Raw genomic sequence first — 15,009 nt, 5'->3', positions numbered from 1 at the left:
ATAAGCCTCCCTTCTCTCCCTTTTCCTTGTTGGGTGGGAACAGCTGCTAAAGGGATGGATATAGGACACTAGTGTGGCTTGTTAACATCTCAGGATCTACCTACGTGACTTCTTCCTTTTCAGTTTACATAAATAAGAAAGGGTAATTCATGCAACAAAATCCCCTCCCTTCTCATGCAACCAAGAAAATGTCCTCTGGCGTGGACATTGAGGAGAAAGACTTGAAGAGACGCTCGTCCATGGACTAACTGTCAAGTTGGGGACTTGGCGGAATGCAAACAAGTGACAGGTCTTTGCACATGTGTCACTGCAGCCCCTTCGGCAGACAGACAGTGGCGACCACGGTGGTTTTATTAGTCAAAGGTACCTTCCTATTTGTTAGCTCATGGAGTGAGGCCATGAGTACAACATTATGGGAGCATTAAATGTGTTTAGGAAAAGGGTTTAATTATCACGTTGAAAATTAGAGATGTTAGCTTTGTACAGATGTTCACATACATGGTACACTGTCCATGGATTTAGAATCAGAGTTGAGAACGAGCTTTGTAAATAAGTAGACACTTCTGAATCAATCCCAAACCCTTTCTTTTCTTTCTTTCTTTTTAAAAATTATTGGAGGCTCTTAGAAATCTTATAACAATCCATCATTCAATTGTATTTAACACACTTGTACATATATGTTGCCATCAACATTTCCAAAACATTTTCTTTCTACTTGAGCCCTTGGTATCAGCTCCTCTTTTTTCCCCTCCCTCCCCGTACCTTCCCACTCTCATGAATCCTTGATCAACTATGTATTATTATTATTTCATGTCTTACACTGTCCGTTGTCTCCCTTCACCCACATTCTGTTATTTGTCCCCATTTGGGGGTGGGGGAGGTCTATATACCCAACCTTGTAATGCCAAACGCTGTGTTTTCAAAGAGGAGCCTCCCAGGGCATCAGATTCTAGTCATTTGGTTAAATCAGGAGTCTCGTAGAGTCAAACGGTCTTTGAAAATTCCTAAAATTGTCTTGTGTATGTAATATTTTAATCTGAGGACTATTTAGTCTTTTTTTAAGGAACAAAACTAAGCTATAAATGCAGATATTTGGGAATTAAAATCATTCGGTCTTTAAGAAAGTTAAGTCTCTGGCTCTGAATTTCAGATGAATAAGGATCGTAAGTTGTCTCTGCCCATCTTCACATTTACTTTATATTTTATTAATAGTAAACAGAGTTATTTTCAGCATTTATTAACCTGCTTGTTGCTTTCAGGAATAAATGAGGCATGTATGTGAAAGTGCCTAGCATGGTACTTTATCATCTAGTTGTTTCTCAATACATAGCTGGATTTAAGTCTGAGATTTGCTTGATCAGATTAACATGCATAATGCTTTTTGAGAAGTAACAGAAAAGCTCAGCCACCTGCCAGCTGTCATTTCAAATAGGCGTTTTGTGACTTTGCTGAATGGTATCACACACACGTATGCCTTTGGGAACTGGTCTCAGGGCTCCTTGAGTGTAGTCATAGCTTATCCAGGGGTTAGTCCTCAAATCAGAATAAAAAATACATGAATTAGGACCTTATTAAGGGTTCATCTCTCCTTACCTGCAGGTCAATGCACAATTCACCTCCATCAGCCCCAGAAACCCCCATGGGCTTTTCATTCCTCCCACATCACCCACTTGCCAGAAACCAAGAAGTCTTGCAGGATGCCCCTTGCATTACTTTTCTCCTCTGAGATATACAGGCTCTAGGGAAATCGTCTTGGTAATTGTTTTCAATGCCTCGTAATGGTAGAGAAAAAAATACTATAACATCCTTTCTTAATTGTACTCACTTGTGTATTAATTAATTTGGAAAGTGCTGTGTGTTTTTCTCTGTACATATGTCTGTAGCTTAACTAAAATTAACCCCTGAGAGTAAATACAGTCTGTTGAAAGCAGGGCTCTTCTTTAACTATTTTTATTATTAATGCTTACAAGTGAATCACTAGTCTCCTTATTTACAACACACATAATAAAAAATAATATAAAGTGAAATATAATCTGTACCTCTCTCTCTCAAATTTCAATCCATTTTCCAGAGACAACCAACTACTTTTAACTGCCTTACATGCATCCTTTCAGACCTTTCCCTTTCTATTTATAGACATCTACGTACATATGAAAATACAATCTAGAGTTCCCTGCGGGGCTGCAGGGCAACCATGGCCGCCCCACGAGAGAACGTCACTTTGCTGTTCAAGTTGTACTGCTTGACAGTGATGACCTCCCTGGTGGCCGCAGCTTACACCATAGCTTCAAGATACACAGGGCATCAGGCAGGGAAGGCTACTTTTCTACCACCGCCGTGTGTATTACAGATGTTATAAAAGTATTGCTAAGTGGAGAGATTTTCGCTAAAGAAACTGGTAGTCTGGGGAGCCCCAAGACGCCTTTAAGAGAACATGTCTTGGGAACCCCCCAGGACCTGATGCAGCTAAGTGTGTCCGCTGTGAGAACAACACGGCTTCTTGCGCTCTTAGCATACTGTAGTGTACCAGGGGAGCTGCCCTCTGAAGATGCCCTGTACTGCTTTACATACTGTTTTAATGTTAAAATGGGAACGCAGCAAACGGCAGTGGGTTTCAGTGTTTATGCGACGTGCACGAGTCACGCTCGCACAGAGGAAACCAGCCGTGGTGGAATGCAACCCATTGTTAGGGGTTGGCGCCACAGCGATCGCTGTATTCTGCTCAGGATTCGCAGGAGTGTCTTTTGAAAAAGTTTTAAAGTTTTTCAGACCCTTCCCTTTGGGTGAGAAACATTCAAATGTATCTATCAGGGCTTGTGTTATTAGTTGGTGTCTACTTGTCATATGGAGAGGAAATTAAAGAAAAAGATATTTTTCCCTGATTACACATATTACATCTGGTTTGTCATCTGCCTTGCCAGTGGTGGAGGCCTCTACATGTCACTTGGGGTCAAGTACACTGACAACATCATGAAAGGCTTTGCAGCAGCCACTGCTATTGTCCATTCCACTGATGCATCTGTGACGCTCTGTGGTTTACAGGTGACAATCACCTTTGCACTGGGATCACCTCTTGTGTGTGCATCGTTTATCTTTATGGACTATCCTGGCATGACACCACATCCTTCCAAGAAGAAGAAGCAGCTTCAGCAGAGAGTCAGTGCTGTGTGATTCCCGTCCTCGAGAGACAGTACTATTAAGACTAACACATTGAAATTGCAAGTAGAGCTTTAAGTCAATCCCAGAAGGTCCCTTAACAAGTAAAAACAGCAGCAAATTAAAAAGAAAATCGTTGTGTGGAGTAAGAAGCAAGCTACCTGAGTGACTTGTTAGTGTGGAGTGGTTTGGGGTCAAATGATTTCGTTTGACAGTGAAGGAATTTCATGATTGTATATGTGATGTACATCCGAAATATGGCGGTGGCGTGGCGTTAAAGAAGCATGTGAAGGTACAAGCGGTCTGAGACTAGATTGAAGCGGTAACGTGGCAGCGCCATTTCTCTCCTAACTGTTCTCTTGTGCAGGAACCCGGGGCGGGGACGCTTCCTTGCCCCTCTCCGCTCGCGGACAGGGTTTTGTCTGCAGCACTAAAGGCTCAGCTAGCTCTTCTCTTACAAGAGGCGGAGACCAGACCAGCTAGTTCAGTACAAACTGAATGTGTAACTTTTTCTCAAAATGCACTTGTAACTTGACTCAGGCGATGATTTCTGGGTGGCGACCGAGTCCTCCTTTAGTGCTGTATTTGTGCCATTCATTGTCTGGATTCCTATTTCTTCGCTGGTAGATGACATACTTTTCTTCAAAAAAATTTCTAATGTCACTTTTGTACTTTAAAAATTAAAGTATGTTAAACTGTTGGGTGTTCAATAATTTGTGAAATTGCAGCATTTAAAAATTTTCTATAAAGTCAATGAAGGAAACAGCAATAAACTAATTTATATGAAAAAATAAAATAATAAAGATATAGAACCTAATTTTTTCAAGTTAATTTTATTAGGGGTTCTTACAGCTCTTATAACAATCCATACATCAATTGTATCAAGCATATTTGTATATATATTGCCATCATCATTTTCTAAACATTTACTTTCTATTTGAGTCCTTGATATCAGTTCCTTTTTTCACCCTCCCTCCCTGCCTCCTACCCTCATGATCCCTTGATAAATTGTAAATTATGATTATTTTCGTATCTTACATTGACCGCTGTATCCCTTCCCCGATGGTTTCTTCACTCCGTTTCTCCCCACCTTCCTCCTACCCTCCTGGTATCGCTACTCCTATTTCTGTTCCTGAGAGGTTTATCTGACTTGGATTCAGTGTGTCAGGTGCTTTTAATATGCACTTGTACATGCTCCGGCCTAGCCCATAGTGAAAGGCAGGACTGGGGTCATGATAGTGGGGGATGAGAAAGCCTCAAGGAACCAGAGGAATATTGTGTTTCATCGATGCTATACTTCACCCTGATTGGCTCATCCTTTCCTTGCAACCCTTCTGTGAGGGGATGTCCCATTGTCTACAGATGGGTTTGGGTCACTGCTCTAACCCTCTCTGGTTCTCAACAATATTTTTTTGTTTGTTTTGGGTCTTCTGATGCCGGTGAATATAATTTTACATAACAACATACCTGCATTATATTTTAATTTGCTTTTTCAAAAATAATGATATATCTATCTTGTTATACTCCCTCACCATAACCCACCTCAATTTTAAAAACTTGTCCTGTACCATATTTTATAGTAATTGATGCCCAATATAACCTGTTTAATTACAGATGGATATTTATTTAGCTGTTTTCAGTTTTTTACAATTTTAAGTCATGCATGCATTTGTTAATGTCCATGATACATTCTTAAAAATAGAATGTGATTGTGATAGGCTTGGTTTTCTAGAGAAACAACACCTGTGATATGTCCAAGAAAGAATTTTGTGTCAAGGAAGCAACCTATTCTAGGCCAATCAAGTCCATGGGTCTCTAGCTGAAGGCCTCTCTAGATTCACAAAGTTGCCAGTAGACGCAGCAGGAAAGTGAAGTGGGAAGGTGGGAAATCACAAGTAGACTTGTGTGGACCCTAACTTGGCAGGAATAGGGCAGGGCACCAACAGATCCCAGGCTCAGCAGGCCACATGGGCTATTGGCCTCAGAAGCCAGAAGCAGGATGCAAGTAAGCAGGAAGGAGAAGAGGGTCAAGAGAGAGAGCCCAGTTGTCTTCAGGGCCTCTTAAAAAGTGCCCCCCCTTGCAAGGAGAAGTCATGAGGCTGCATTCTGAAAGAGAGGTTGCACTCCATCCATACTCTCCCATGGGTGCAACAAATCGACATAAAACATAACATCACAGTAATGTACTTTGCCTGTTGTGTGGACATCATATTGCGTTTGGGCTCTGCTTTCTCTTTAAGCATCACAAACAAACTTCGTGCCATATCAATTATTGGGAACATGCTAAGAGAGATTCTCAGTTGTGTTTGGCCCCCAATCCACATCATTTCTCCAAATATGATAGGGATCCTTCTCAAATTGTCATTAGCTGGTCGTTTTCAGTAAAGCCAGTCTCTGACCAGCGTGGAGGAGCTTTCTTTGTTTTGAGGATCATTGTGATTGTCCAGTTCGACTAGCCTAAATTCACCTTTTGTTTAACATTCAGACCAATACTTCTCCGTATCCTCTTGCTGCTGCTCTCACTAGCAATGTTTTTGTTGTGTCTGAGCCTCCTGGTACACTTTACAGTCATTGTTTTGAAATAAAATTAAACAGAGAGATAAGACTAGACATGAGATTGGATGCTGCTATCTACAAATCAAAGCATAGACTGTTACATGGTAAACTTTTCCACTACAGCATATATAGTGCAGTGCATATATAATATAATAATATAGGCACTTATTGTGACCATTAAGACATGTGTATTATAGGTTATACATGCACTGTAACAAGAGGCATGAGATGCATGTGTTTTGTGTAGGAAGTTGCTGCATTTGATAAGTCCTGTCCTCTGATCTGGGTTTCTGAACCCTCATCATCCCATGGGACCATAGGCACATATCCTGCTGGATACTGTCCAAATAGACGTTATGGTAGCACATGCCTACAAGGCTTCAGTGGGCCTTGTTGAGCTTACCTCTTTGTACACATATTTGATACACATATTTTTTGTACCTCTTTGTACACATATTTTTATGATAAATATATGAAAGTAGATTTACAGGTCATGGTTCTTTCAACTTTATCAGACACTAAAAACTGTCCTCAAGATAAGTTTTGTCGTTATACATGTCTACCAAGAATACAAGAGAATAAATACTTCCCTCACACTTTTGCTTTTAGTTTACAATGCCCTTGTTTTTAAGTAAAGAGTATAGGCAAGACATTCTATTAGTTTTATTGTACATTTCTTTCATTGCAAAGAAATGAAAGATTTTAAATTATGTTTATTGACATACTGAAATAAGAGATAACATAAACTTGCTTGCTAAAAAATGAGGAAGACTTGAAGCATTTACTGATGAAGATCAAAAACCTTCAGTATGGATTACACTTCAACTAAAGAAAGCAAACAGTCTTACAATGAGACTCATAAGCAATATTATGATAAATCGAGAAAATATTGAAATTTTCAAGTATTCAGTTTTACTGAGTCAATCATTAATGCTCATGGAAGCAGCAATCAAGAAATCAAATGATGTATTACATTGGGCAAATCTATCTTTAAAGTATTCAGAAACAAAGATGTCACTTTAAGGACTAAGGTGTCCCTGATAGAAACTATTTTCAATCCTCTAATATGAATGAGAAAGCTGGGCAATGCACAGGGAGACCTCTTAAAAACGTATGCGTTTCAATTTTGATGTTGGTAGAGAATATTAAATTCATCATGAACTGCCAGAAGAACAAAAAAGAAGGGCAAATGGCAAGACTTCTTAAGTAATTTGATCTTCAGTAAGATGGAGTACCACATGGCTGAAACAATGGGTTCCACCCTAGGAAGGATTATGAGGGTGACCCAGGATGGGGTAGCTTCCATTCCACGTGAGAATAAATGGAGTCTGTATGCAAACTAAGTGGATGACACCTAAGGATAGCAATCAATAAAAGTAATGGGGCTTATTTCTCTGCTCTTGGAGTATTTTATCTGGAATTTAAAATATCCACACTATTTTTAGTGCTGTTCTTAGATTTACTACTTTCTTTTTACTCTTTCTATTTACCATGCTAATTCTTTTTGTGTTCCTACCACTTGTTGACTTGATTTATTTTTATTTGCTAATATTTCCACTGAAAAATTAGAAGTTAGTTGTACATATGCTAGTATTGTAGAGATTGTTCTTGAACAAATGATCATATTTGAACTTTTCTTCCTTCCTATTTTCTTCCTCCTAGTTTTCCTCTAAGGATCCTTGATGGCATAGTGGTTCTGCTGTTGGACTACTAACCACAAGGTCAGCAGTTCAAAACCACAAGCCAGTTCTGTAGAAGAAAGATGGGGCTTTCTACTCCTGTAAAGAGTTAGTCTCAGAAACGCACAGGGGCAATTCTACCCTGACCATTAGGGTTGCTATGAGTCAGTATCAACTCGATGGCAGTGGATTTTCCTCTTGGTTCCTCACAGAATAAAGAATTATCAGTACCAATATATTACCTAACAAGTCTATATTGACATTTTCGTTTCCCTCCCCTCTCTTAGTGCTCCATTCAACTCTCATACATTTTAGTAATAGTTGGAAGTGCATTTCCCTTCCTTTTTTTCATCTTTATTATTTCCTTTATCCTACTTTTTTCCACTATGGAAAAATATTTTTTAGGCATAAGTATAAATTACATTTATTTCTCTGCGCCTCATTATTACTTATAAATGTTTACCTTGAGTTATTTTTATTGGTTCTACATTTGCTAGAATCAGCAGCCCTGATGTAGTAGGCTACATGTTGGGCTGCTAGCCACCGGGCCAGTAGTTCATACCCAGCAGCCACTAAAGAAAGACAAGGCTTTCTGCTCCCATTAGGACTTTCAGCCTCATAACCTCACAGGGGCAGTTCAACTCTAGCTATAAACCTTTGCTTTACTTGACTCTTGATAGCAGTGGGTTTGTTTTTATGGTTTGGTTTGTTAGAGTACATTTTCAAGAGTGTCTTTCAGGAGTATTTGTAACAGATGGATTTCTGGAGTAATTTTATATAATTTGCCTTTATTTTTGAATGCTTATTGGACTGAGTATATAAATCTAGGTTTAATATAAATTTCCTCCAGCATCCTTCAGATTTTGCTCCATTTGCTCTGTGAGCCATCAGAGCCTGACATTTGACCTTCCAACCTTAGGTTCATCTGTCTCTGCACCCATAAGCCATGATCCGCAGGACTTATCTTTCTCCTTCATCTTCCTGCTTCCTGGTTCGTTAGCCTTGGCAACTACATGAGTCAGTAAAAGCCTCCAGCTTAACATCTGACTCACAGACTCAAACCTAAATGGATTTACCTGCTTCTACAACTGTGTGAGCCACTTTCTTAATATAAATTGATTTATATGTAATTAGGAAATATATATTGTGATAGGTGTTTTGTGAAAACATGGCTCCTGTAGGAATATGTGGGCAGAATTTAGCCTGTCAATCAGGGTCCAGATTGATTGGAGGGTGATCCAGATAAATGGCTCTCTGGAGGCTGGCTTCCCTTTCTTTCTAATTCACCTTCCTGTTAACGAGCCACTTCAAGCCACACTGATGGCCGCCAGAGCCCTGGAGATTCATCTACTGCCATTGAATCTACAAGACTTTGCACCCACTGCCCTGTGATCTTCCTGCAGTCTGCATCATTGCATGTGGCTGCATGAGGCTGAAGAAGGATTTATGGACTAGTGTCAGACGTATGGGCTAATATCAGACTTATGGACTTGATCTGGACTGGGCTGGGGTGTTTTCCTAATATTCAATTACTTTTTAATATAAAGTTCTCTCCTTTACATATATAACTGTCACTGAATATGATTTTCTAGTCTACCTGGCTAAACACTATCTATCTATTTTTCTATCTATCTATCTATCTATCTATCTATCTATCTATCTATCTATCTATATAGAACATTAAATAAAGAAGTAAAGAAGACTCAAGAAGAATCAATGTATTTGAATTACAGCGCTGGCAAATATTGAAAGTACCGTGGACAGGGAAAATAACAAACAAATGTGTCTTGGAAGAAGTACAGTCAGGATGCTCTTTAGAGACAAGGATGGTGAGACTTCATCTCATGTTCTTTGTACATTGTATCAGGAGAGAGAGACCAGCCCTTGGAGAAGGACATCATGTTTGGTAAAAAGAGAGAAGTCCTCAAGAAGATGGATCAACACAGTGGCCACAACAATGGGGTCAAACATAGGAACAACTGTGAAGATGATGCAGACCTGGGCAGTGTTTTGTTCTGTTGTACACAGAGGTGCTATGAGTTGTAACCAACTTGATAACACCTAACAACATCATATATACACATACCCATATGTGTGTATGTATATGAGGGGGGTAGTCTACCCCCCACCTCCCCAAAAATGGAATTGTGCTGGGCAGAGTGGAGCTTTTGTAGCATGCCTTTTCCCTGCTAGGTGAGCATCCAGCAACTCACTCTGATTTAGTGTACTTAGTGGCATCACTGGAAAGTTTCTTTCTGGCCACAGTGAAATTTGTCAAAAAAGCAGTTTTGCTCAAACCTCGTTTTTTTGTGATGGCTGATTTAAGAGAACAGTGTATGGCTGTGAAATTTTGTTTCCTGCTGGGGAAAAGTGCCGCATAAACTGTTGTGATGTTGAACACATCTTACAAGGACAGCGTTATGGGAATAACTCAAATGTATGAGTGATTTTTCTCATGTAAAGGTGAAAAGTGGATTGATGACTGTGTTAGTCTGGGTTAACTAGAGAAACAAATCCAGAGAGAGAAGTATATATCAAGAAGTAATTGTGCATCAATAAAACATCCTAGTCCAGTCCCAGATCAAAGCCATGGGTTCAATATTAGCCCATGAATTCCTCTTCAGTCTCAAGCAGCACATGCAATGATGCCGAATGAAGGAAGCTCACAGGCCAGTGGGTGGAAAGTCCTGTGGGTCCAATGGCCGTGGACACATCTCCAGGACTCTGGCTGCCATCAGTGTGGCTTCGTCTGGCTTGTTAACAGGAATGTGAAGCAGAAGACAGAGTGTGTCCCACCTCCAAGGAGGAAGAGAAGAAGTGCCAGAATCCTCATGAGAAGGCCATCCCAACAAGGAAGGGTCACTGGGCTGTGACCTGATCGACAGGCTGACTCCACCCCTTCATTCTTATTTATCAAGTTAACATGAAATTGTGTAATTACCATAATGGCAAACCTTGTTCTGGATGTCCGTCAACTTCCTGAAGCGATTAAAATGTCAACTAGTAATGCTTTTGGAGTTCATTCCACCAGGTCAGATTGTGCATCAAACTTTCTATTTAGAGGTTCTGAAAAGATAGCATAATAGTGTGCAACCGAAAATACCTGATTTGTGGCAGATGGGGCCTGGTTTTGCCACCACAACAATGCACCTGTTCTTGCAGCCTTCTCAGTGCAGCAGTTTTGGGCAAAAAACCCCAGCATGCTTCTCTTGCCCCAGACACCTTAATCACCTGACCTCACTCCATGCAACTTCTTTTTGTTTCTGTGAATGAAGAGGGACATGAAAAGATAGCGATCTGACAATGTAGAAGAGGTGAAGAAAAAAAAAATGAGCGAGGTGCTGTCAGCCATCCATACAGATGAAATTGAAAAATGTTTCCAAGAATGGAATTTCAGATTTGACAAATGTATTTAAGTGTAATGGAGAGTACTTTGAAGGTGATAAGGTTGTTTTGTTAAAAAAAAAAAAAGTTAAATACACAGCTTTGAAAAAAAATCTATATCACTGTTTTTTCTTCTCTAGAGAACCCAGTCTAACACAAGGACGAAGGTGCATTCGCCAGAGCATTTTCAATCACCTGGTTTGCATGTCGAAGTTGACATTGACTAAGGAAGACTGGAGAATAGTTGGTGCATTTGAGTTATGGTGTTGGTGAAGAACCATTATTAATACTGATTTCTTTTCATGTTACAATTATGTTTTTCATTTAAAATAAACCTTTATGCTTTGTTTTAAAAGGAATGTGTTTCTTGTTTTATGGATGGAAGATCTTCTCCATTCTTTCTGAAGACACCAGTAAAGTTGCTTGTTTGCTCGTGTTTTCAGTGCTTCTATTCTGCCCTGTGAATTGTCTCTGCTGTCTCAGGGGCCATTTGTTCTCACTGTTCATCTTGGTCCTTCGTGCTTATGGATTTTGTGTCCTTGGTTGTCAGTCCACATTTATAAATGAAAGATCTAGACCAAGTAGCTGAATAGGTGGCATATAGTTTTCTATTTTTGCATAGCAAATTTAGCAGCTAAAAGCAACACAACGGTATTCTCTCACAGTTTCAGTGGGTTAGGAATCTGGAATGCGTTCCCTGGATGCATTACTCAGTATCCCACCAGGTTGATTTGAAGGTGTCACCAGGACTATAAACTCATCTGGGGTTTAGGGTCTTTTTCAAAGCTCACTTATTGTTGGCAGAATTTAGTTCCTTGCAGATTCAGGACTGAAGTCCTTATGTTCTATCTGGCTTTTGACTGGGGCTACTCTTAACTTTCCAAAGCTTTCCTCAAGCTTTCCTGGATTCATCATGCTCTCATTCACAACAGTCACACTGTTATGATTCTGAGGGTTTACACTGGCTCAATCTTGGGAGTATGTGGTCAGGGTTTTCTTCCTAGTTCGTCTTAATCTGAAGGCCCTGCTGAAACCTGTTAAGCATCATAGCAAAACGCTAGCTTCCACTGAGAGGCAGGTGGTCACTGTACATGAGGCACATCGATTAGGAATTGAATCTGGTCGTTCACATAAAAGATGAGCATTCTACCACCAAACCACTAATGGCCTCTTTTGATGAACTCAAAGTCAAATAACTAGTGTGTTAGACAGGGTTCTCTAGAGAAACAAAATCAGAATGCTAATAATTATATATATATTTATACAGATAGATAGATCACATAAGAAATAAACAGTTAATTAAATTATAAAGCAGTACAAATGGCTCAGTGCAACTCACTCCCATGAGACAGTTGTGAGACACTGGCAGTCCTTCAAGTCTTGAGGGCCCCCGGGTAGTCCTCTGTAGAGCAATTCAGGCTATCAGACACAGGCAGCAAACAGCAAGGCAGGTCACCAACAGTCAGCCAGATGACAAGGTCCAACAGTCCCCAGCTCAAGAGATATAAATTCCAATAGTGTGGCGAAGCAGGTTTTGAAGGAACCTCAAATTACAGCGACACAGTCCACGGGTTGGTGTCCCACAGGTAGTGTAGCTTGCAAATTGAGGCACAGAACAAGCAAGGCAGCCATACACTGGTCTGATGATCAAAGAGCAAGAGACAAGAGAGGTGAGGCTCACCGAGACATTTATCTCTCCACCCTTCAATTAATCCCACATGTGTTCATTGGCCAAGGTGGCACAATAAACGTTAACTACCTAACTAGAGACCTAATTTCAGGAATAAAATCTTATTGTATTCAGGGATCTCATTCAATGGAAGGGGTTTATACAGAATGTATACGTCGGGAGTAGGAATGTTAGGGTGGGTGATGGTTAGGTTTTTCTGTCAACTTGGAGCACTTGTGAGAAGATAAGGGTGGAGTCCAACCTATCGATTAGGTCACAACCTCTTTAGGGGTGTGGCATACTTGATCTAAATGTAAGAGGATGCCTTGAGAGGCATTCTTTCTATCCTGTATTCTTGCTAATGTGGGATCTCATTGGTTCCTGTCAGTTTCACCTCACCAGCTGCAGCCTGCCATTTGCACCTTCCTGTGACCTGCTGCCGCCACTGTCTGAGACTCCACTGCAGCTGCGTCCTGAGCCATTGCCACAGTTGCTCCTGCCCCTTGGCCTAGCTCTTCAGCCTAGAGGTGAGCAGAGCTGGTTAGTTTCTCTGCAACTCTATGAACCACAAACTTGATGTAAATTCCTTTCCTAATATAGACTTCTCTCTTTGTGTACATATAAAGTGTCCTGGGTTTGCGTCACTAGAAAACCCAGCCTAATGCAGGTCTGTCTGCATACTGTAAGTGGCAGAGATTTCTTTCCATACACATAAATCTCTCTTCTCTGCTGGCTTGCTATTTCTCCTAGAGGACAGCTAAATGAAAACTAGCAAGTAGAGTTGGAACAGAGATATAGTGACTGGTGTGTTAGGCTGGCTTCCCAGAGAAATGAACCAGTGACATTCATCCATATATAAGAAAGGGTTTCATGTTAAGCATCAAGAAGGTACTCTAGCCCAGATCAACCTGAGTCTTTAGGTCTAATGCTAGCTGGCACCCTCTTCAGACTCCTGAAGCTCCATGCCGGTGATGCCAGAAGAGGAAGCAGGAAGAAGATTCAGGGAGTGTAGAGTCAGGTGGATTCATGGTTGAGTGGAAGCATGGCAGGGTACAGACAGCTCTTAGGGTCAGGTTAGCCCATATAAGGCTTCACTGGAGGCAGACACCTAGTCCCAGTGCCGTCCCAATGAGAAGGAAGGGGAAGTAGCATAGAGAAATGGCCTCCGTTCGAGCTTGCTCTTACGTTAAAGGCCACAACCCCAAGAAGGTGTGTCAAGCTCCCAGTTGACCAGCAGACTGAACTCTGCCCCTAGCCAAGAGTGTCTAGTTGACCTAATGCCCAACTACCCCCATTGGTTTCCCAAGTTACCCAGAATCAGAAGGAATGACAGCCTCTAGAGAATTTCATTTTAGGACAAAGTTCTTTCTTTCTTTTTATTTTTTTAATGAATATTTTCTTTTTTTTAACATTTTATTAGGGGCTCATACAACTGTTATCACAATCCATACACACATCAATTGGGTAAAGCGCATTTGTACATTCATTGCCCTCATCATTCTCAAAACATTTTCTCTCCACTTAAACATTAGGTCCTCGTTTTTCCCCTCCATCCCAGCTCCCCCCTCCCTCATGAGCCCTTGATAGTTTATAAATTGTTATTTTGTCATATCTTGCCCTGTCGATGTCCTTTCTATCCAACAGGCTTTTTGTAGTGGATATCCACTAGTTTCTTAGCGCTGACATAACAAGAAGCACACAGTGAGTGGCTTTAAAGGCCAGCATGCACTTTGCTCATATTTCTCAGGGTTAGGACTCCAAATTCAGGGTGTGAGCTCTGGGGAAAGCTCCAGCTTTGCTTCTTTCAGCTTTCAGCAGCTGTTGGAAATCATCAGCATCCGGGATTTGTAGATGCATTTGCCTCTGTCATTACAGGGCATGTCTTCTCTCTCTTGTTTGGGTCTATCTTGTGTGCATGGCACCACTCCGAAGGATTAGGATCAGGCTGCTCCTATCTCCTGCGTGATGTCATTAGCATAACAAAACCTTTTCTTTTCAAACAGAATCACATATTCCTAGGTACAGACATTAGGACTTCCACAACTCAACTCAATCCATAACATACAGTAACTACAAAGTCTGTTCTGCTTTTCTTCATTTGATACATTCACCAGGAACCTTCTTCAGGAGGATAGTGTGCTTTCTTTACCATGCACTTTTGTGCTTTAACCCGTGTTCAAGTCTTGCTGCAACCTATTATTGGATTGAGGATTGAGTAGGGGCATCACTGGGCCTGCTGTTCTACATCCATCTCGTTTATTAATTTTCCCGACAGCTGCCCAAGGCCCCCTCTTGAGCTTGCCATTTGTTCAGTCTGGGCTTAGTTTTCCTGGATCTGCTTGAACCTCTGAAGCTGTTAGGGTGTGTCTATGTTTGAGGCCATCTTTTATCCATTCTCGTCCCATCTGTTTGCTCTCTTTCAAGAATCGTGCACAATTTAAAATGTGTTGATAGCACATTTACTTGGCTTGTTTTCCTCTGATGTTAAAGAGTTACTCATTGTAACATAGGTTTTTGTCCTTTTTCAAAAGAAAAAAACATTAAATTAAGAAGGGAAGTAAAGGA

General features: G+C 40.7%; 1 pseudogene; it reads left to right on the top strand.

Moving 5' to 3' along the window:
* Positions 1 to 2,194: 2,194 nt before the first annotated feature.
* LOC101639744 lies at positions 2,195 to 3,200 on the top strand (annotated as a pseudogene).
* The last annotated feature ends 11,809 nt before the right edge of the window (positions 3,201 to 15,009 follow it).

The sequence above is a fragment of the Echinops telfairi genome, unplaced genomic scaffold (assembly GCF_000313985.2).
Source record: "Echinops telfairi isolate 266 unplaced genomic scaffold, ASM31398v2 ScPeMD7_7469;HRSCAF=8507_1, whole genome shotgun sequence".
Lineage (NCBI taxonomy): Eukaryota > Metazoa > Chordata > Mammalia > Afrosoricida > Tenrecidae > Echinops > Echinops telfairi.
This window is presented reverse-complemented; position numbering and strand designations above follow the sequence as displayed.